Here is a 23,998-nt window from a genome sequence, read left to right on the forward strand (position 1 = left end):
GATGTCAGAGAACATACACTTTTCTTGTGAGACCTATGCATCATTGTACCATCATACGCACAGGTAATAGATCTAATAAAGTTATTTTGATTACTTTGTCTGCAAAAAGAAAAAGTAGTATTTTAAATGTGGCCTTCTAAAACATCAAGTATTGCCAATCGTACTACTAAGTGTTTTCTTCTTCTGAAGCAATATAACCACTAGCATAACTCACAGGTAGTATAACTATGTATTATTATTTATTGTTATTGTTTTAGTTTATGTACTACTATTTACCTTATTGTGATTCCTTCCTGTAACTCGGGTTCCCATTTTCAACCAGTTAGTCATTTGACCTGAATATAATATAAACTACCTAATTAATTATCTTTTAACGGGAAGAAGGTATAATTCATTAACATTCTTCTCTGACAAAGACGAAAGAAAAGTCACTCGTATAGACAAATCCCCCAGTACAAAGATATGGAAATACAGTGACAAGGGAACCCCTGTAAAACTTAAAAACTATTACGTTTCCCCATAAGCATATAAAAGTTTCTGAGTCTCCTCTGCAGAGCAGCTAGTCTTTTTACAGAATGTCTGGATGGTGAAAAGAAACACACTGCTGGGCAAAACAGTTACCTTTGAGAACACTCCTCTGGATGTACATATTTCAATTGATATGAATGTCACTGAAGTCAGCTGGGACCCTGCTAAACAGTTACAAGATAGTATTTCCTGTGCTCTGTAATTTCTGTGACACATACATAATTTCACCTTTCCCAGGCCCTCTTCAGTTGCATGAGAAAATGCAGTAGGAAACCGCTAATTGCTCATACACCAAACTATCTATAATTTTCAGCCCTATAAACACATCTGCCAACAGGCCTATGGAAGGTTAAGCAGATGGAGCGGTTGTTGGCAGAAAAAAAAAACTCCATCAAAGTATTTGAAATGACATCTTTTTAATGCAAGAGTACACCTATGCCACGCACAGATTACTCATTTTATGCAACCACCTAAAACCATTGGTTGAAACATCTGGGGTGGGTGGAGAAGAATGGTGGCCTTAAACACAAATTAAAACTACCCAGATTATTACTGAACATGATAAAGAAACCTAGTAATTCTCAATGGATATAAAAGGCCCCCAATCCAAATTCATTTTAGGCTTTTGCTTTTCTGCATTGTAATTTGTAAATGGTCCGATTTGATTATTTTGATTATTGATTACTCGTTGATGCTGATTTTTACTGTGCATGCCACTTTAAAGTTTATGAAGTCAAAGGGCATTAGAAAGGGTCCTATCACAGACACCACAATACCAACGTCCCCAGTGTCACTTCTTCAGAGAGTGGTCAAAACATTTCAGGACTGATTCTCCATTGCCCCTCACCTTGCATCTGCACTTGCCCTAGTGCAAAGAGGGAGTAAAATGAGGTCAGATCAGAATGGAGGGGTTTTACTCTCCCTTTGCACTGACTTTGCTCCAGTGTAAATGACTTCTCAGGGTGCAAGTTAATGGAGACTCACGCTCTTCATTTCTACTCATTAGGTGAAAGGATCTCTCTCTCCAGAGGAGAATCTTTGTTTGATCTCCCTTCACTTCTTGTCCATACCTGTTCTTCCCCCTCCACCTTTTCATTCAATTTAACTAGTTTTTAAAACAAAGCGTGGGCAATAAAGCAAAAAAATAGTCCATGATTATCATTCAAATTGTAACTGCTTTTCTCTGGCCATGCTTGTGCCTGTTTTGTGTTCATTTCTTTTGTGTTCACTTATAGTTTGTGGGCACAAATTTTGTGGGTAATGAATTTCAATATTTGTGCTAGAAAGGTTTGCATGCTTATCCAATCAGGGAACAAAAATAGGTACCCTGTGTATACATCTATAGAAAAATAAGAAAAACTAAAAAAGGCTTGCACAAGTTTGATTCTAAATAGCTGTGGAAGAGTGGAAGAGAGGATTGTGGGAGTTCAGTGGAAATTTTTATTTGTCCAGACTTGTTTGTTCATTCCTAACTGCTGCACTATGAATGTTGTCAAGGAACAGTTTCACACAGCCTGACTATTGAATAAGGTCCTTTCCATCCATTGCACACACAGGAAGCCTCTATGATGTGACTTGTTATGCCAGGATAATCCAGGCATGCCAGGTTTAGGGTTATTTGTTTGTTTGTTTGTTTTCTTTTGTTTTTGTACAACAGCAGTTATATTATTAGACCATATTATTAGCCACATTTTACCTATCTAGCTGGTTTGATGTGAACTGATTAAAATCAAGAAGCTAAAATCTTCAGCACTATTTCAGGTGGTTAAGTATCTAGATTTTTAGCTGGACTCCTCACCTATCCTCTTTTCTCTAGTCCAGATTGTAATCTCCTTTGGGCAGGAACCATGTCTGTTATGTTCCAGGCATTTATGTCACTGTATATATAAACAATAACAATCTTCATATATTATAACAACATGAAGAGAAGCAGACTATAATTATGTGTGATAATTCAATATAAAAGTCGAAGCTCTCAGCCGATCAGAATGCAGTGGCAGATTGTTCCTTATTGTAAAGCAATGGACTGCATCTCAACAAGGGATTCACCAACCGCCAAAGCACTTCTTTGTTGCAAAGGTAATGAGGAACATGTTGCCAAAATAATCCAGCGCACCTCTCAGCTCACACTGGGTGCTGATACCTTTGGAACACCTAGACATGAGCATTTCATGGTAGCCTGTTGGGCATTTTTGAAAATCTGGCCTCACCCGTTTAAATCAATGGAAGTTTTGCTATTGGCTTCACCCAGGCCTGCTTTTTACCCTGCCCTTTATTTAGGGGCCTGCATAAGAACTGAGCTTTTCTGAAAATCTGGCTTCTATTCTGGGTGCTAAGGGCTTGAAAGTGTAACCCTCTCCCCCCCCAACTGCATGTTATAGAAATTTCATACTGTGATTACTGCAAAGACTACCAGCCAAAGTCAGTAGCTCTTAAATGTCTACAACCCTGTCTTCAGGGAAGAAGAAGGGAAACCTTTACATAATATTCAGGACAGTTAATGGAGGATGGGAGGGGTAAATGGGGAAAGGGCACAAAATGCCTTCCGTGTGTGAATTCTGTGGCAGTAAAAGGAAGGGCACTAACAGGAGACACTCAGAGAAACAAACTTGTTGAAATATTACATTACAGCTTTGGCTGCAAGAGGGATAGCGCTCTCTCTCCTCATCTATGTCTACATATATACTTTGCTTCTTGCCTCTTCATAAATATAAATTTAATACCATTCTTATGGGTTTCAAAACAAATGATGTATTTCCAAGGACTCCTCTGACCTGTCTCTTTCTGGAATTACAGTGCCATATTTTTATAAGAGAAGGCTGAGGCCTGGGTGCAAACACCTGGGCACGGTCAAGTAACTGTGTGGAAATCTTGTATGACTGAACACACAGCAGACTAGTGAGGCCCCTAAATAGCTTCTGTATTTGTATGTGTAAATTAATTAGGCCTCAACGCTGCAACTAATTCCATTCAGAAGGATCCCTGAACCTGCATGGAGTCCAATTCAATGAGGCTTCATGCAAGGTGTAGGGGGTCTACCTGCATGCAACAGTGTGCCAGAAAGGAGCCTGGATATACAGTAATTGTCTCCCCAAATATAAGAGCTAATTACTCATGCTTTTTTGCATGCAAATCTTGCCCCTGTCCTTGAATAATCTGCACCATAATGTACTTTTACTTCCTCCCTAAAAACTTTTACTCAATTTTTAAAACTGTCCATGGACTTCTTTTACATGAGAGAGAGAGAGAAAGAAAGAAAGAAGTGGTGCTGTTCTGAGATTCAGGAGACCTGGATTCAATTTCCTGCTCTGCTTCCAACTTTCTGCATGTCTATAGGCAAGTCACAGCCTGTGTGTGTCTTAGTTCTGATTAATCTTCTTCTGCTTCTGTTGTACCTTTCACCATCTTCAAATTTACCACAGTCAAATTATATTCTCTGAGCTTGTTAATGGACTATACAGAATTATGCAGATTCTAGTAGTAAACACTGATGTCTGTGGAACCCCACTTCTATTCTGATGTAACATCATTGGTAATAACTTGTTGTTTCCTGTCTGTCAGCCAGTTTTATCCACCTTTTTTTATATTGTTATCCAGGCAATACTCATCCAGACTCTCTATAAGCTCCCTGTGTGTTGCAGTATCAAAGGAGTTGCTAAAATCCTGTGTCTATTACATTTCCCTTATCAATACATCTGTTGTTGAAAAAGCCAGAGAAGTTGGTTTGTCAGAGATCCCTGGTTCACCAATGCAAGCCCCTTTCTCTGCAATTATAACAGGCCACATTCATCCCTGGTGGAAATATTTTGCAATACTTTGCCTGGAATTAAAATTTGACTCACTTGGGTTGTCATGTCCATTTCTAAAATAAATAGGGGAAACAGGAGGAGGGGAGTGCAGGACATGAAATGAAATGGATCTGTTCCTAGGATTCCTTGATAGTAGTAACATAACAAAGCACACTAGGAAAACCCCACCCCCTCTCCACCCCATCCCATCCCAACTGCTGCCAATGTCATGTGCTGTAATTTACGTGTATCCCAGCAGCTCTGTGTCGCCAGAATTCCATGTTTACACACGAAAAAATAACAAGCAGAAGTGATAACTCACAGCAACCCATGGGAATGCACTTGTGTCCCCTCCCAGCAACACAGAAGATAATAAGCAACACCGCTGTCTAAACTGACCTATGGTAGCCTCAAATCAGACTGAGGATATCTCTGGTCCACAACAGTAAGAGTATCTTCTAAACCTTCATCCCTTGAAGCCAACCCACAACATCACGCTTCAAGCTGAAAAACTTGACAGGCAAGTGGGAAATCCGGTCTGGTTTAGAATGAGAGCCAACCAAGGTCAGGGCGGGGAACAGTGGGAGTTGGGAACACTGCGTTCTTTTCCCAGCTCATCATGTGACCTTGGGGAAGTCTTTTAATCTCCCACTGCCTCAGTTCCCCCATCTGAAGTATGGAAATGCTGATAAATCCCTGTTTTACATAAGTGGTGTAAGGTTTATTTCACTAATGTTTGCTTTGAAATCCTCAGGTGAATGGCCCTATGCAACTTATAATTTTCGATAGATAGTTTACATTCTCCCTACAGGGACAGAAACATAAAGAGTAGAAAAGAATAAATGCCAGGAAGAAACAATTAAAAAAAGAAAGCAAAGAATGAAAGGGTAAGCTTCTCTCCACTGAAGGCCAGATGCTGATACTCTTACTCACATTTACTGTTTCACTCCTCAAGTAGTCCTACTGTAATCAATAGCATTACTCATAGAATCAGAAACTCCTCCATGTGAGTGAGGGTATCCAAGTCTGGCCTTGATGGAATAGGCTGTGGATCAGTAGGTCAAGCTCAAAGAGGTAGCCCGTGCTGGATCTGTTTTTTATAAAAGGCAATGGTGTGGGTAGTGGACAGCTGCTTCAGCAGCTGATCTCTAGCTAGCTGATCTCTGGAGACGCATCATGGCTCCATCAGCAAAGGCTGCACCTGAAAAGCTGGGGCCTGATTTTGATCACACACAACCCACTTATAGTGGTGGTCCTGTGGGGAACGGAATGGAGTGGAATACACAGGATAAAATGGGTAACAACACAACAGTATCCCATTCAAAAAAGTTGAAGTGAGAATAGGAATAGTACAGTTCTATGGTAAATCATACCAATCTCCTGTGGCCTTTTTGTTTACATCTGTTTGGCTTCCATTATTTTTATGAGGCAGCTTCTTCAAGATGTGCACGACTTCTACATTCAGATGTGAGCTGGTTTGCTGCAGCTCTTTTCAAGTCCATAATCTGCAGAGAAAGAACTTCTGCAAACTCAGAAGGAAATAATTAGCTTGCTGATAAATTGTCCTACACCTCTGAATCACGCCTTAGTCACCTGTTCATGTGCCAAGACCATCCAATCTCCTCTCTGGGGAAAAAGCAAACTCATTCGTTTACACAACAAGATTAACCAAAAGGACAGATGAAACAACCCAGTGTGTTTGTGCCAAGAACCTGGGTTGCCAACGAATTAAACCACCAATGCATAGCAACAACTTGGAGGATGCGTTACATTAGTTACCTATTTTGCAGTTGATTTTATTTTGCTTTTCAGCTTCAGGCAGGAAGTTCTCGGCAACCAAAGTGTGAAGAAGCACTGAAGGAAGATTAGAGGCAGCTGTTGTCAGCTCCAAGCCCTTTTACTGTCAGATCAAAGTGCTAAAATCATGCAATATTAATAATGCCCTCCTGGAAATCACAAGGGAACACCTTTCCTAAGAATGAACAAACAGGTCAGCCAATGCTTTTTCTTGGTCTATTTCAAATGGAATCAGAAAATCTCAGATCATGCTCTATAAAAGGTGCGGGTTTGTATTTCAACAATAAACTCTTAACTTCCTACTGAGAGCTCCACTTTTCAAGCAAGTTCTCTACTTCAATATGAACTCAATGTTGTGGGCCAGAATTTACTTTGATTTATACTGGGGTAAATTCGGAGTAGCTGCAGAGTAGTCAGCAGGGTTAGTCTATATTTACACCAGGGCAGCTTCCCATTGGTCTCCAATCTCTCCAGTGAGGAAACTGGAGAAAAGGGTCCCAGTATTATGCTCTTAGTAACACTGGAGTGAAAACAGAGTGACCCTCAAGCTACTCAGAATTTACCCCAGTGTAAGTGAGAGCAAACTGTTAGATTTCAGAATGGAGACTAAAAGGTGAGATCTGTGAAATGATTATATTGCCTCAGTGTCCCTATCCTACATAATCCCGATTCACGGAAGTACTGAAAATGTGCCTTCTGTTCTCCTTTCAGTGTGACTGGTCTGAATTAGTGAGGAGCCCACATGTTGACTTTCTCAACAAAGTAAACACAGTCAGGGAATAGGGTGATCAGATAGCAAGTGTGAAAAATCAGGACAGGAGGTGGCGAGGTAATAAGCGCCTATATAAAAAAAAGTCCTGAATATCTGGATTGTCCCTCTAAAATCAGGACATCTGGTCACCCTATCAGGGAATGTGCTGTTGCCTTGCTGGTATTTGGGCATTAAAGTGACAACAGCAGTGACAGCATGCCAAAGAATATAAATGCGGGGATTGTTTCATAGTAGCTGTGCAAAGCAAAGGTAATCAAAATCTTGCAGAGATATGGTAATAATAAGACCATCTAAAAAGTATGACTTGAAAAATGTGACTCTACTACGGTATTTCATCTCGGCTCTTTTGATGAAGAATTTCAGACTCAGGGAGTGTGAACCAGTCCATCCTCCTACATGTGATCATCAGGGTTGTTTCCTCACCCGGTTAGTTGCAGGTCCTCTTGCTTCATCTGTCAGGGTACATACACACTGACGGCAGCAAATTCACCATTGTCAGATCGATTTATCCGGATCGATTGAGTGGAAGTGAAGACCCGCTCAATCGATCCAGAATTCGATTTAGTAAAACCACCTCCCTAAAAAGCGTAGCACTGCGTCAACGGGTGCACATTTCTCGTTGGCGCAGCGTAATGGAGACAGCGCGCAGAACAGGATTTAGGAAGTTGACGTAAGTTACGCAAGCTACTCCATGTAGCTTGCATAACTCCCGTCGACTGCCGCTGAATTTCCCCGTAAGTATGGATCAGGCCTCAGAAATTCTGATACACTTTCTTCCTACTTGTCTAAGACCCTGTCTACACTTACCTCCGAGATTCGGCGGCAGTCAACAGGAGTCACGCAAGCTACGCAAAAAACTTGTGTAACTCCCGTCGACTTCTCTGCTTCTCTTCTGCACGCCGTCTTCACTGTACTGCGCTGACGGGAACTGTGTTCCTGTTGACATAGCGCTATATCACTTGTGAAAGTGATCTTACTACGTCAATTTCTGGATCGACTGAGCGGGTCTTCACTGACCGCTCAGTCGATCCAAATAAATCGATCTGACGGCAGCGACCTTGCCTCCATCAGTGTAGCCGTAGCCTGAGAAATAAACTTGAACTTCTTATTGCTCACTGGACCAGGGTTGCTGCCCAATCTGAAATAGGCACCAAATTTACCTTCAAGCCTCATTTGTGCCACTAACTGAAAGAAAAACGTTACCAAATGAGGATGTTCGCGTCCTTCATCAGCTAAGTGGAAGCACTGTCATTAGACACTTCTCTCTCCATCTGATAAAAAAGGCATCTTTCCCTTTCACCCATACTGATTCACACTTGTAGCTCCCATTGGTATCATGATAGTAACACAATGCATCCAAATCAAACTCTGACTCCCATAGAGTTTGCCTCGAAGAGCTATTGCTTCATGTGAGGACATCAAACACATTACAAACATGAATTAATTAAGCCTTACAACACAATACAATCTTACACGTAGAGAAGATTATTAGGTCCATTTTAAAGTGCGGAAACTGAGGCATGAAAAGTTTAGGTGTGACTTGCACATGGTGACATAACAAAGCCAGGAACACGGCCCAGGAGTGGGGAATCCCTGCTTTAATCAGTACATGCTCTTTCTTCCCTAATATGCTGCTCCTCATGACCCCATAATAACTCTCAAAATGAAGATGCAATTAGGCCTATATTTTTCCCAGGAGTTTTTGCTGTATGATAACATTATATCAGCACAATAAGAGACACACTTTTCCAGAGTAGGGAAAAGACATCATATATTCTGTGCTCTCCAGCAAGGTGAAAGTAATTACAATTCATCCCCCATATCCGTACAACTAAGGATTTATTCATTTTCATCAAGCACAACTGGAAAAGAAGGGCCTGGACTGGAAGGCTCACCTTGCAATCAGTTGGTATCATGGCGGATGACTGTACAGTGTACCTGACCTGATTAGCATTCAGCTCTACAGTTCCTCCTAATCTAATCAGGCTATAAATAAAATACATTTGATTATTTTAGCTAAGCTACTCAGGGCCAGAAGCTTACATCACAGGGCTCACCATCATCCAGGAAATCTGTACACTGGGACACGGCATTCAGATTTATCCAGCTTCCTAGTCATTCTTCTGTCTTCTTGTAGACTAGCGCCACATGTGGTTGTGCTCTGGAATCAGTCCTGTGTCTCTCACACACTCATCCCAAAGAGCACTGGAGTTATGCATTATTGGTTTTTTTGGTACCAAGGGTTAGATTTTAAAATATTTCCACAGTTTAAAGGTAAAGGAGGATGAAAGGATAGATGGGCAGAGGGAACACTTTCTCTCTGCCTGTCTAGTTAGGCATTTATACCACACCCATCAACATGGGACATGTGTGGTGAATCATGCTCACCACTGCTATTAACATTTCAAGAACTGAGCCTTTGATGAGATCTCTTCATACTTTTCCTTCTGGGAAAGTTCCCTAGATTCTTTCTGCAGGAAACAATGCACGGTAAATTAACTAGGTTTTCCTTCCATCCACTTCACAAAGTGTCTCTGGGCAAGGAATTTCACTTCATAAAACCTGCAATTGCAAATGAAAGCTACTGTGTTCCGATACAGAGCTAGCTGCACAGTGACACAGTCCCAGGCTGTAGTCTGAAACACTGCTGCAATCACGAGCGTTGGGAGAGGCTCCCCTCTTATTATTAAAGGTGGGTTCCGATGAATTTTCTGCCCTTGTTTGTGCATGCCTCACTCCTGTTCCAGTGTAGGTGATTCTCTCATCCAATCCTGTGTGTGTGTGTGTGTGTCTGCTAATGTAAAAACCTTTTCAGTAGTTTCACATAACTGAAAGCATTGTGACTATATATCTATACCTTAGCTGTGGTTCCCTCTCCCAACTAAATCTGAAAGGCTCCTTGACTCCCATCATCCTGCTACCATCACATACAGGGTTTGTTTCAAGAGGAGCTACAGCAGTCCAATGAAACTCAGGAGGAAAAATATCATACTCAGAAATAAATCTCAGTAAAGTCCAATACCTTCTCCATTTTGCTTCAGCAGGTTTTCACGGGTCCTCTACAACAAGAGAACAGACAATTCTGTGATGTCCAAGACATCAGCATGAGACTCAAACAGCATCTCCTACTTTGCTGGAAGAAGGAGCCAGCTAAGGGTATGAATGAACTTTTCTTAAGTTTTGTGAAACAATAGTATTATATTTAATTAACATTCAGTTACAATTAAACTAATTTAATAAGTTAGGGGGGAACCGATGTTTTAAGATCTAATATTCCTTGGTTTGCCAGAGTAAAGAAACAGTACTGGTGGCTAGCTCAGCCCAAATGTTTTTGGACCAGTTTGAGACCAATGATCAAAAAGAAAAATACTCCATCCCTGCCAGCATCAGCACTCACCAGCACTGGGACCCACACATCCACACCCAGCAGCCACAAACCAAAGTGTTTCTACCCACCATACCCAAGACCGGCTCCTTCTGAAATGGGTTATGTGAACAAGATGAGGAGAAGTCTAGGTGTTAGTCTGCACTTGGGTGGTTGGAGGAGAGAAGTTGTCTGCTGGTGCTAGGAAGAAACATGTTTATTGGGGCTTGTGCTTGTAGCATAACATCCTGGCCTGTCACCAATCCCATCCCATCCCATCCCATCCCAAACAGTGTAAGGAGAGTGGAGAGCCAAGGTCATTTATATTTATACTCTAAAGTAGTTGATGTTTACCAATAGTTTCACTGACATTGTCTTCCAACTGCATAATCCTAGAACTTGCTTTCAGTTTTCTGGCATTTTCAGAAACTCTCCTTTATCAATGTGCGAACTGAGAAAAATCCCCATTTCTCTGATCCTTCAGGTTTCAAGATTGCTATCCATGGTGTCAATGCAGCACCGCCATTTTGGCTTCTTAGCTCAGGACTGAAAAGGAGGACAACCATCAGGCAAGGATATTGCCATTGAAAGTATCAGCTGAATATTTTTGAGCATTGGGCTTATTGTCTCAACAAACAAACAAACAAACAAACAAACAAACAAACAAACAAACAAACAAATCGGAACCTTAGTCAGCTAAATTGCTTCCTCAAGCCTATCCCGTTTCTAATATTAGATTATACTGGTGCCATGTGTTTGCATGAATTAACACTGTTAGTTGAAAATGTTTGTCTTGAAAATAATGAGAGCTGGTTACTAAATAAATTGTTGCAACAGCTCAGCCTACTGGAAGTCACATCATAGTGTCAGTGGAGAAAACATGTCAACCCTGGCAAGTTAAAGACAGTGTTGTAGTCATAAATGCCAGATTAAAAGTGATAAACAAGACAGGCAGTGCTATTTCCCATCCAACAAATTACACCTGCCTAGTAGCAGGGAAAGACAAAGATGAAACTACCTTCCGTAACTAAGCCCTGTATTGACATGAGGAGGATCGCAGTTATGCATATGTACCCTCATATGCAGCCTTTTTATGCTAATTGCTACAACAATGAATGCTGAGAAGAGACATGTGGCCATCCTACCCAACAGCCACCAGCCTAATGTTTTCTAAGTAAGGAATTGAATTGTTTCAGTGTAGTCTGTTGCAGAGGGTTTTAGCTTTTGTCAGTTCACTATGTATTTGGGGCCAAAGTAGACTCTCACCGAAGTTAGTGGAGATATTTCAGATTTACACTGGTGCCAAGGAGAGAATACTCTGGGCCTTGGTCATTAAGAGGCTTCAAATCTGCACAAACTGAGTATCTGCACTGGGACCAGTACCATATGTCCTTACACTGAGACACCAGCAAAAAAGAAGGAGACACAGAGGCAGTTCAGAGAAGTTATCCAGTCTGCGTCAGTGCTCATGGATAACCCTCAAACAATTTACTAATCAGTAAGGTTTGTCAGCCTGCTTTGGTGGGGGCGGGCTGGGCTGGCCTGACATGTTTGTTATGTCATTCCTCCAGGGATCACCCCATCCACAAGGTGATTCTGTCATGTTGTACATGATGTTTGGCAAACTACGTAAGCCCTGTCTGCTGTGGAGGTAACCCCCTCAAAAATAGATTCCGCCAAGAAAGCTTTACCTTCTTTAGTGCCTGACTGATTAAGTGATTATAAATAGCTCTAACTAACGAGACACAGATAGGAAATGACCTCCCCCAAGGAAACACTGTCCCAATAACTTGATTCTCATCTGCTACCTAATAGGCTTGGTAACTGGTTAGGACATGTGGTCTTTCTAAATGTGTTATGTGATGTAAAATGGCCGTCTTGAGGCACAATGTCTAAGGAGGGGAATAAGATCGTTGCTTTAGACTGACATGTGTTTCAATCGGATTCTTTCTGCGGCATTACCGGCAACTTAGAAAACTGCTGTCAGTTCATTTTCTTAAAAGAAAAAAAAAATCACTGCTGTAGAAGTGCCCTTTGAAGTATGGCAGCTGTAGGCAGTTGGCCTGTTTTTTTGTCCTCGTCTGCCGGCCTGGTGCATCATTGCAGTAGCACATTTCAGTCCCATGGGATCTGGTTATTATTCACTAGTAAACCCTCCCACCTCTACATGGGAAAATGTTCAAACTGGAAGAGAGGTCCAGGACATTTTGTATTCTCAGAAGTTATATGGCTTTTATTTTTCTTAGTTTAATGACAAAATAAAGATTTGTGTTAACCTCTGGTTATAAAAAATGCCTTTGATGGCTTGTATTTTTGCCTTGTTGTACCTCCAGGACAAACATTGTCTAAGTTTCTATTATCCTGCCAAGATATATGGAAAAGACAGGGGTTCTGGAGGCTGACAATGAACTAACACCGGTTTAGTTACAAAATAACTGGCTGACAACGTGCCAGGGTTTATGCACACAAGTGATCGGACCTGTAAGGAGACACAGCTTCTGCATCCCACTGATTTCTTAAAAATACCCATCCCTCTCCCTCCTCAAAACCCTGCCTGTAACACTAGACTTAGCCCCTTTGTACTGGGCCATCTCTCTAACCACTGGGCAGAGTGCAACCCCCAGCGAAACATTTGTGAGGAAGAAGATCACTTACACCACTGTGTATCTCCATTGACTTCAGTGAAGTTATTCCTGATTTATACCAGAGTGAGATAAGGGCCTGGCCCTTATATGTGAAAAATGAAAAGATAAACAGAGAAGGTTGTGTTGGTGGCAGATACATTTATAGGGTGGCAACATTTGGTTGATTGCACCAATCCATTGCATTATTTTTATTACTTTAGAGAACACAATCTGACCTTTGCAATGACTTATGCAATAATTCACTGTACACTTTTAAGCACTTCTTGTATGCTAGTTGTTTTAAAGATAGGTTTAAAAAAAGGGCTTCAAGATCAAACTTATCCCATTTAAAGTGCATAGTTTAACTAAATTAGAAGTTACCCATGGCTCCTTTGTTCTTCTGTTCTGTGAAAACTCTGATCTGTTAAACATTAATTGAGCTACCCTGGCATTATACTGGAATAATGCAGCAGTGAACTGGGCACTTTTTAAAAATCACTTTTAAAAAAAAATGGTGCAGGGGACAGTGATGGGGGGTTTAATGTAACACAAATGGGTATTTTTGCTAAAAATAAAAATAGTTTAATCTGAATAATGTAAAACAAATATTCATGCATATAGTTATATGCATTATATGCACATAAATATGTTTGAATGTATATGTGACATCAGTACCAGATAAAATGTAATTACAATGAAAAAAGATTTACAAGTCTATTCCTTCAAGTGTTCCCTTATGAGAGATCTGTAATATAATATATTTTCTTATACGCCTTTCATCCTAAAGGATTCTAAACTGTATATAAAGAAACTAATATAAATATACACTTGGATCTTTTCATCCATCTCTGAAATGCAACCACTCCTGGATTGAAACGTGTTAGCTGTTAAAACAGAACAAAGGAACACTATCCAATGGTGTTAGTCAGGAAGTGAAGACCATTATAGCCAATTGAAACTTCAGGGGGTATTTTAGCCAGGCAAAATGTAATCATCCAAATTAGAATTCAGCCAGGAAGTAGTATTAGTATTAGTCACAAGTATCTGTTTAAAATTAAAAATAAATATGACAAGCAAGCAATTAGAAAAAAAAGAATAGTAGAATAATTACTTCAATAGTATAGTGCACTAGCAAGTATTGGAAGAACTTTCACCTTGGAGTATATTATCTCTTGCTCATACCCAGATCTATACCTACATACACAGGTATTCCGATCATTCTGTATAGCTAAGCAATGAGAAACCTACAGTACATTGGAAAGGTACATCATAAAAAAGTTCAAAGTTATGTCAGAAAAGCAAATAATAAAATGTTTATGATGTACCTTTTGGGAACTGTCATAATGTGGGAGAGTAAAGGGAAATCATAAAGGGAGGATAAAAACCACAGGACAGGCAGATAGAAGGAGAAGAGAAGTTGACATGAGGCCTGAAGCCTGGAGGTAAATGTAACAATAACCGAGTGATATATTGATTAATATACATTCCAAAGTACATCCATTAAGGCTACAGTTCTATTTTACAGCGCTGGAGATTGGAGCTTTACTCTTGTGATTTAAATTGTCACCAGAATCCATCACAGGAATTGCAGACTCATTATATGCCATTGGAGTTACGGGATTCCTGGTTTTTCAGGTGCACATTGAAATTTCATTAGTCGTAAAGCAGTACAGTTTAGTCTTATTTTTATATGAGACCATAACTACAGCAGTATCAACAGCAAAACTTTAAATTTAGCTTCCACTTGCAAATGTGTTACAAATGAGAAACTGGATAGCTAAGGAAATTGATGTTGAGATATACAGCCCTTATTAGCATGAGCAGGCACAAATCCACTGTTTTCAGTGGAGTAAAACTAGTGGTGGCCCTTGGAGCTTTAAGGACTGGTCCCCAGCATTCATAGATTCATAAATTCTAGGGCCAGGAGGAATCACTATGATTCTAGTCTGACCTCCTTCATAGTACAGGCTATAGAACTTCCCTGAGTTAATTCCTGTTGGACTAGATTATATCTTTTAGAAAAACATCCAGCCTTGATTTAAAAATTGCCAGTGATTTTCTATTAGATAGAAGAGCCCATTATTAAATATTTGTTCCCCGGGTAGGTACTTATAAACTGTGATCAAGTCCCCCTTAACCTTCTCTCTATTAAAATAAATATATTGACCCCCCTTGAGTCTCTCAGCATAAAGCATCTTTTCCAATCCCTTCATCATTCTTGCGGCTCTTCTCTGAAACGTTTCGCTCTGAGATATGCAAAACAAACAAACAAAGAATAGACACTGTTGGAAAAATATTTTAAATGAGGTTTGTTTACTTTGCACTAGATAAAAAAGAGATTTAAGCAGGTATTTGGGCAGTCTCCAAGTTTTATTTTTGCAGAGGTTGGACACTTTCCAACAAGTGGTCAGTGTGAGACCCCGAAGGCATGCTTTTTTGCATATTTATACAAACACAAACAAAGAAATTACATATGCATAAATTTTTAATGCTTATTGGTACACTCAGATTATTATTGTTATTACTATTAACGTTACACTTTTTACTTTTTTTAACTATAAACATATGCATAACATAAAAAATAAGGGCAAAAAGTTTCAACTTATTTATTAACAGTGTCTAGACAATTTCTCTAAATTGAAGAGAAAACAAAAAATACTTATCGCTGGCTTCTCATTTCTTCTGTTAATCTTTCTCTCTGACCTTGGCAGGGAGAAGCACCATAAACATATTGAAGAGGAGCGGGAGGGTAATTTTAACAGAAAGCAGAACACTAAAAACAACAAAATGGAGTAACTGTGGTCAAGCAAACAATTATTTTCTTTCAACACTCTACTGATAAGAAAGCTACAGTTGTTTTGCTTTGCATAATTTTAGAAGCATTTTCCATCGAGTATAAAATTGAATTATATTTGTAAATCCCAGCATGAATATGCTCCGATTTGGTAGCACTGAAAAAAACTTTGTACCACCTCATAGGAAGCTGGTAATCTCAGTCCATATCTTCTGAGACAGACATCCAAAATACAATAAACACTATCACAATATCACTGCCCTATGGAGGGTTCAATGACAGCAATAGGCATGAAGACTGGCTTACCCTGTCACCAGTAGAGGCGGTCTCTCTAGGTAAGGGTTGAAGCACACTAACACAGAGGTGCGGGGAAAGCTTGCACTGCTACAGCCTGTGCTGCACCTGGTTTGCGGGTAAATAAAGGTCTTCATTTTCCAGGACTGACAATCTGACACCTTTTATGAGCATTATATCTCACGTTAAGAAAATGTAAGCAGAAATTACTACAGATGCAGCTGTATTGTTAAATAACTTCCTGTGAACAGTGAGAATTGTATACGGTTCTGAACAGATGATGCTATGACAAGCTGTTACAATGTCCTGGAGATAATTAAAACAATATATGTGCCTGTTTAATATACGATTTCAGGTCATTATGAACCAATGCTATAAAGTGCTGCATAATTTTAAGTGAAACTTCCATGTAAAGTGCTACTTGGTATCACAATGCTTGCTAATAGCTAGGCTGTTACTAAACTGACGGGAATATAATTCATACAACCTTTAACCCACTAGTTTTGAGAAGAAAAAAAACTCTGTGGAATCAATTTGTGATATTTTCAAAATCTAGTAATCATATAGAGTCCTCTGAAAAACTAGGCATGTCAGCAGGAGCAGCAAGGTAAATTACGGAGACCGTTCCTGCTTTTAAACTCAGAAAATGGAGGTGTCCCATTTTGTTAACCTCTCCAATAACAACAACAGTAATAATAGGCGTGTTCATTGTTTTTGCAGCTTGCACAAGGAGAGCTCCACGGTAACCCTGGTCCAACAAACCTCAAGCAGTCAGCAGCCCCTAGACAGTTTCTTTCCACATTGCCTAGCATCTGCCCCGAGTTACAGAGCAGCACACCTATTATCTCTCTACGTTTCTTCTCGGCCAACGCTAAAAAGCATGGGTGTAGTTTACAGAGCTGTTTGTCAGAGACAGTTCTGGGGCCACAAAACTAGACAAGTTTCAGAAGCTTTCATCCTTCAGTGCAATCGCTATAGCTAAACCTCTGGTCCGCCCAACGACCAGCATCAGGAGAAGCTTCACTGCTACCTTGTGGGTGGCTTCCTCAATTTCCTCTCTCTGGCGCTAGTAATGCTCTATAGACAAAAGGCAGGAGCTGTAATGTGAAATTGGAACTGCCTTTGGAGGGTGGCATTGGAAGCTGCCTGGGCCATTGCTGGCTGAAGAGAGGCTCCAGATTCCCAACAACAGAAAGACTGCCGGAGCAGGACCCCATGCTGCTGCAAAGCACCCACAACCTCCACTCAACTGCTGGACGTGGTGCCAGCTGGAGATGCCCTGGCAGTGCATAGAAATGGCCCAGAAGAATATGGGGACAAATACCCACTAGGATAAGGACTGTGATTCAGTGCCTCACCCAGGCAGCCTCCACTGGTGGAGCTCCTATGGACCTGTGATTGGAATTTGATGCTGATCCCTTTAGAAGAGGGTGTCAGTGATACAACTGCCTGGGTGAGCTGCCCAGCAGGTTCAGGGGAATGGAAATTGAACCTTCCTTCATCAGCAAGGCTACATCTGTCCCTTTCTCTTCATTCCCCACAGAGTCCCCTGGAGAAGCATCTAAGCAAGAGACCATCTGATGAACACCGGTTCTAAGTTTCAGATTCCAAGGTTTTAAAAATCTGGGCTCAGAGTCAGATGCAAAATAAACAAATGCAGAGACAGATGCGGGACATTCCCAGCTTGTATCGGGGCCATCTGACTCCTGACACCTGGTAATTATTTATATGTGGATGTGGGTTCAATCACTTTTACTGAAATAAGTACAAGACGTACAGTGAGAAACTGAGCAGTGATTTACTAGAGACAGGGGTTGCTATCCAAAACTTTCTCCCTTCACTGAAAGAAAAGTGCTAGGGCAGTGACTGGCGTTCTTTGGAAGATCTTGAGATACTTTCTCTATCAACAGCTTATGTCAAATTAATTTTATTCCAGTGGTGTCCCTGCCTTGTTGCTCTACAAGTGCTGCAGGTCAGAGGTACAACGATAGTCGGAGACTGATTGCCAATCAGTCCACTTTGCTGAAAGAAACAAACACATCCCTCTGCTTTCTCACGCACTTGTACTACACCTACTGAGCTTACATTTCAGACCATAAAGCAATAAGGAAAACATTTCCAAAGTTAATAAATCAGCTAAGAAAATGCTGTTCAGAGGATAGAGATGGGCTGTTCAACTGAAACAAAGCAGCGTGCTCAGCAGGAGAGAGCTGAGGTGCATAAATGGAAGGTATCCTGTTATACAACAATAAGCTTCTAGAGTTTACTGTTTCACTATCATTCGGAACTACAGTCAGCACAGAATGAAAACAATAGCACAACAGTCCTAATCGTTTTAAAAGAAAAATGATGTCTACATGCGATTGCCAGCCAGCTACTGGTTTCTATTGTGCCTAGAAATACTCAGAGAAACATTTGGCTTTTCTATTACAAAATCTAAATTGAAAGCATGGCAACCTGAAAGTAGAATGAAAGCAATGCCCCCATACTCTCCGAGTGTTCCTGCCACCATTGCCGGCTGAAAGGCTAAATCCTGAATAGGTTACGAATACTGCAAACATGGCATCCTGATACACCCCAGTCATTCCCACCTCCAGACTGTGACCTAGGATGTAGACCAGGAAGAGGCGACACACACAGAGATGGAGTGAGGAACTTCTATCCTTCACTGCAATAGGGCAGCTTTGCTCCATTTCCACAACACAAAGATGCTCTAAAACTGGTATGGCTGGCCAGGGGAGGATTCCCTGGTTAGCACAGCACAGAAAACATGGCCAGGGTAAAGAGACCATAACCTTGGCATTCCTATATCCTTGCTGCTACAATGACCCCCTTCAGGCTGGTAGCATCCTATGCAAATTAGATCAGCATCAATGCTGCTCTGATTTGTGCAAGAGACTAGCCTGACACTAGGACAGCCCCTGGACTGGGAAAGCATAAAGGTGTTTTAAATCAACTTTTGCAGCCCATCCCCACCTCAGCCAGGTAGTGTTTGGGGTTGGATTAGGTTGAGGCTACATTTCAGATTTTGGGTTTGAGGCCAAACCAGGGACAGAGTGGACTTGACAGCATCAAAATTTCATGGGTCATTCATGTTAGATTTCAGAACAACATGGCCTCTCCTGAGATCAGCTGATTTTTCATAATACTTTAAAAATTCTGGAGCTAAAGGTGCCATCGTGATCAAACACCATAAAAATAGGATAATAAGAGAGAGGAAGAGAAGTGTGGTAAGCAGGACCAGGGAAAATCAGATGGGGAGTCATATAGGTTTGCACCGAAAACACAACCTAATCTTGCTGTATTTTATTCTGATACTTTACTTCCCCAAAGGTCACATCAATGCCATAGTCTCAGAGGGAGCCATTAATTACCCCTACTGGTTTTGTCCAAGGCCACCATACTGTACTAAATCATCTCCCAGCATCGTATCTTGGATTGCTTTTTAATGTAGAACTCATATTGAAACCACAATGACCTCAGACAATGATTCTCACTTTTCATTGTTATATACTTAAGACATGCAGCTCCTAGCTGAACTCTCTGGAATTGGTGTAACCTGTTCTGTTCCTGCTGCTTCATAGAGGCTTCAGTGCAACCACTGGAAAGTGCCTCCTGGCACCTAGTGTTTGTCTGCCATCATTGCATTCTATTAACATATTATAGGGCAAAATTCTTGCATAAGAAATCTCCCAGCATGGATTGGGGAGGAGAAATTTTGCCCATCTTTTATTTCTGCTACTATTGGGACAAAAATTCTGAACTTCTTTCATTGGAGCAACAAAAGCATGAGTGTTTATATCACATACACAAACACCCAAGAAAGGAAAAAAGGTGGAAATGACTTCACACATCTGGAAAGGAAAGGAAAATTTTTTCTTGAAGATAGGAATAAGATTTTTGTTCTCTTTGTACCTAAAGAAAAGGGGAGATGTGGTCTGGTGGATGTAGAACCAGACTGCCAGGATTGAAGACTTGCAGCTGCATCCTCATAGTCTCCGGGTAGTCTATAAGCACAGGTCAGCCACAGTTGATGGGCCAAGGAAGTCAGCAAACCTGCTCATAAGCCCAAGAGCAACAAATGATCTCTGGCTGCTCAATGCACATGTCCACAGCTGAGATCTCTCCCGTGCCAACCCTGCTCTGAGCCTTGTTCCAGCCCTGATCCTCCCTTGTTCCCAGCCATGCTCCTCTCCTGCCCATTCCTTTCCAGCACTGCTTCTCCACTGGTTTTCTGACTTGGCTCTGACTCCTTGACTCTGGTTACTGGCTTCTTGACAGTGGCATACTGAGGGTGGGAGGGAGAGGCCATGCCCTGGGGGGGCACCAGCTGGGCCCTCCTTTGAGGAACCGTCCACCCTCCCCCCACTCACGTCCCCAGCAGCTGCACCAACCAGATGTAGTGCCAAAAACGCTGACTGGCAGAGTTTGTGACCGGCCCCTCCGCCTCCCGTCCTCTCCGCCCCTGTGCTGGGCGCAACAAGGGAGCCACAGGCCAGGTGGGGGCGGCTGCCGGGGATGTCAGAGGAGGGCGGTTCCTCCTCCGAGGTCCCGGCCGGTGCCCCCTCAGGCCGGCGCCCAGGTGTATTGCCTCCTTGGTACGCCACTGCCACCATACCCACTGCCATCACAGCGGGGGAGAGAGTAGGGGAGAGCGGGAAACGGGCCAGCAAACACCCCCACTCCCACAGTGCGCTGCTGCGCTGCCACCAAGGGCAGGGACAGAAATACATGCATCAGCCCCTGTGCTCCGGAGACCCATGGTACGCCACTGCTTCTTGATTCTGGCTTCCAGCGCCTGCTCCAACCACTAGGGATGGCTGCTTACATCTCAGTTCATGACACAGGCTAGGAAGCAGAAGATGGTGGCACTATCTCAACCTCTGGCATAGTCTGGCTGTACAATATAGGACTAATTGCTTAACTTCTCTATGCCTCTATTTCAATAAAATAGTAATAATAATACTTCTAATTGGTGCTGAAAGGCTAAATACCTTTTTCTGGATAATACCATCCATTATTACATTGCATTAGCTTTTAAAAGCAACTACTAGCTGACCAGGTTAAGAAGAAATTTCCTCAATGAAAAGATTACTCCATAACTGGAGTTTCTTGTACTCTCCTCTGAAGAATATGGTACTGAATACTGTCTGAGACAGATGGACCACTGGTCTGAGACTGTGTTGCAACTCCTATCTCCCTCCTGTGCTGACTGAAGGCAGTTAAAAAATGTAATCATTATTATTTTACAATGTCCTAGAATAAAACAAGGAATGAGACTTAATCTTTATAAGATAATCATTCGCAACAAGTCATTTAAAATAAACCATCTCTGTAAGGGAGAGCTTTGTACATACCTAATTAATTAGAAAGTTTATATGGTGAGAAAAACTTTACAGCAGGAATTCACTTTGAAATGTATTTGAAAATGAAGTCTGTTTAACACTGGAATTTGAGACTACTACTTATGGTACCAACAGTTCGACACTCGAAGTCAGTTCCTTTCGTCTTTTAATGCTTTTATGGATGACATCTTGATAATGTTTCCTGGTTATCAGCGAATGTGTAATTGTACTTTAGGCTATTCATTAGCCCAAGAGACATTTATTTCAGAATTGTTATACTGGTATATCAAATGACTGAATATTTATGAGATATAGAGGAATTCAAACCAAACAGCTAAATGAAAGAATAAATTCAAATGCCCACGTTTGTAGAAGCCAGACTGTGAGTTCTAATGCAATAACAAATCAGAGTGCGGAGGTTTTCATACTGTAGAATTACTGAAAATAACTGTAGTTGTGAGTTAGAAGCTCTATAGCATCCTTGTGCTTTAACTGATTGAAATAATTACATTTCAGTATAATTAAAAATGTGCTTCATGTTTACCCAGTTCATTTTTCTTTCTGATGTTAAATCAGTATTAGAACAATAGATTATTTGCCTAATTTACGTCCCTCCATTGACTACAACTGTGGGCACAGAATGTGATTCTGAGGCAACTGAAGTAATATGGTTCTGGATCTGAGGGTAACCACAGGAATTTCTTAATGGAAACCCCTTCCTCCTGGCCTTTTGACTAAGATCCAGTATAGTATTTAATATCTAGCAGGTATTCCAGATGGCGACTAACCGGCTCCAATAGATCAGATACACTCCATGATCTTGTAGTCCTTGCCCATCTCAAACTAAGATATATAAATTATGTGGCCATACCCTTTGTATCTAGAGCAGTGATTCCTAATCTTTTGAGGCAACTATATTAGTTTTTCAACTAAAATCTTCGCCATATCTGTCAACAGTCACTTCTCCCATGTACAGCCATCAACATCTTCTTCTGTTGTCTGTAACCAGTGACATCCCCCCCTCCTTATTTGGATGATGAACTTTGTACCGAGCACCAGAGCAATAATATTGCCTGTCTGCTCTTCAATAATGTTCTCGCTAACTCATAAGAGAGGCTGGCATGCACCAAACCCCAGTCTTGCAAGATTAGGAGCACTGTGAGATCGGAAGTTCAATGGCACATTCAACTGAGATAGCACACTTAATTGACTTGTTACTAATCCAGGGAGATGGATTGCAGTGGCGACCACCAGAGAAAGGGAAGATGGCTAATTAAAGTCAAAGCTTGATATCCCAGAACTGGTAAGCATGTTGTTAACATCAGAAGATCTAGGAAATATTTGACAAACTCTTGAGGTATATACGTTGGGAGAATGCAATTTTGTTGCATTCTTGAGGCATATATATTGGGAGAACAAGTTTTGAGGCATATACATTGGGAAAACCATCCTTGAGGGTGGTAGAAGAGTTGGGAAATTCCTTGTGTTTTGAGTGGCCTTTACAGTTGCAACGACACCTCAGAAATGAGATGTATTTCTCGACCCTCACAAAAAAGAAGAAACCAGTAAAAATGGAATAATTGAAAGCCTAAATTGCTTGTGAAAACAACAGGGAATTATGAGTAGATGATTTTTTTTCTCTGAGATTCCAAAGACATTTTTTGTTCAATCTGATGAACCTTTAAGTCTAGTAGGTAAATTCTTAAAGATGAGAATTGTGGCTCTGTTCCACAAAATACCAAGGAGTTGATACTTTCCTTTCTTATAACAATGCTCACAGCAATGACTAAAGTCAGCACAGTATGCATTGGGCTCTTGCCCTCTGGGATAACAGGCAATACACACAAAGAATATGTTGCATACTTTGCTAGGATTGGAGCATGACTATGGAAAGATTACAGACCACAGTCACAATAACTGGCAGGTCTTTCCTGAGAGTCTTTTGGAACCACATGCATGAGGGAGGATTGTGTGGAGGTGTGAGGGGATTTGGAAGAAGTCGAGCACTTAAGAAAGCTGAAGGATTGGTGAAATCTAGTGGCTAAACCCAGGTAGTTACAAGTGGTTACATATGGTGTGTTGTAGTATCTTGACACTAACCAAGAGATTCTAATGCACTACATATTTGGGTCAAAATCATCTCTGGTCTAACTCCAATAAAATCAGTGGAGTTATACCAGGGATGATTTTGGACCACTGTTTCTATTCTTTAAATCCTCCTAGTTCATGATGTCTCAGGGAAAATTATTTTTACTATATAGCGTTCACAATAATAGAATCAAGATGGTGCCAAGACATGTGCATTTACAGGATATTTTGTAGGTAGAGTATTACAGACATGCCCATGTAACTCTAATATTAGGCATGCTTTGACATGCTACTTAAGAATTACTTTTCATTAATTAGCAGTGTACAAAAGGTTCAATTTTTCACTTTACAGCCAGCAGTAAATTGATGACACCGTGAGAATACTTAAAAAATGAAATTAGACTCAGCACCAGTAAAGAACCATAGTGCAGACAAGTAGGCAATCATATAAACAACATTCAGATGGGAGAAGTTACTCTCAAGTTTTCTCAAGAGGAGAAACCTGTAGCAGTGTGTTCTTTTTAGGGAAATTCCCCTTATTATCTCTAGGCAAAATAGAATACTTCTAGACATGCCGCCCACCCCTAGAGCTAGTCTTGTCTAC

This window comes from Emydura macquarii, unplaced genomic scaffold (genome assembly GCF_026122565.2).
Source record: "Emydura macquarii macquarii isolate MOO-44397 ecotype Brisbane River unplaced genomic scaffold, CSIRO-AGI_Emac_v2 contig_705, whole genome shotgun sequence".
Lineage (NCBI taxonomy): Eukaryota > Metazoa > Chordata > Testudines > Chelidae > Emydura > Emydura macquarii.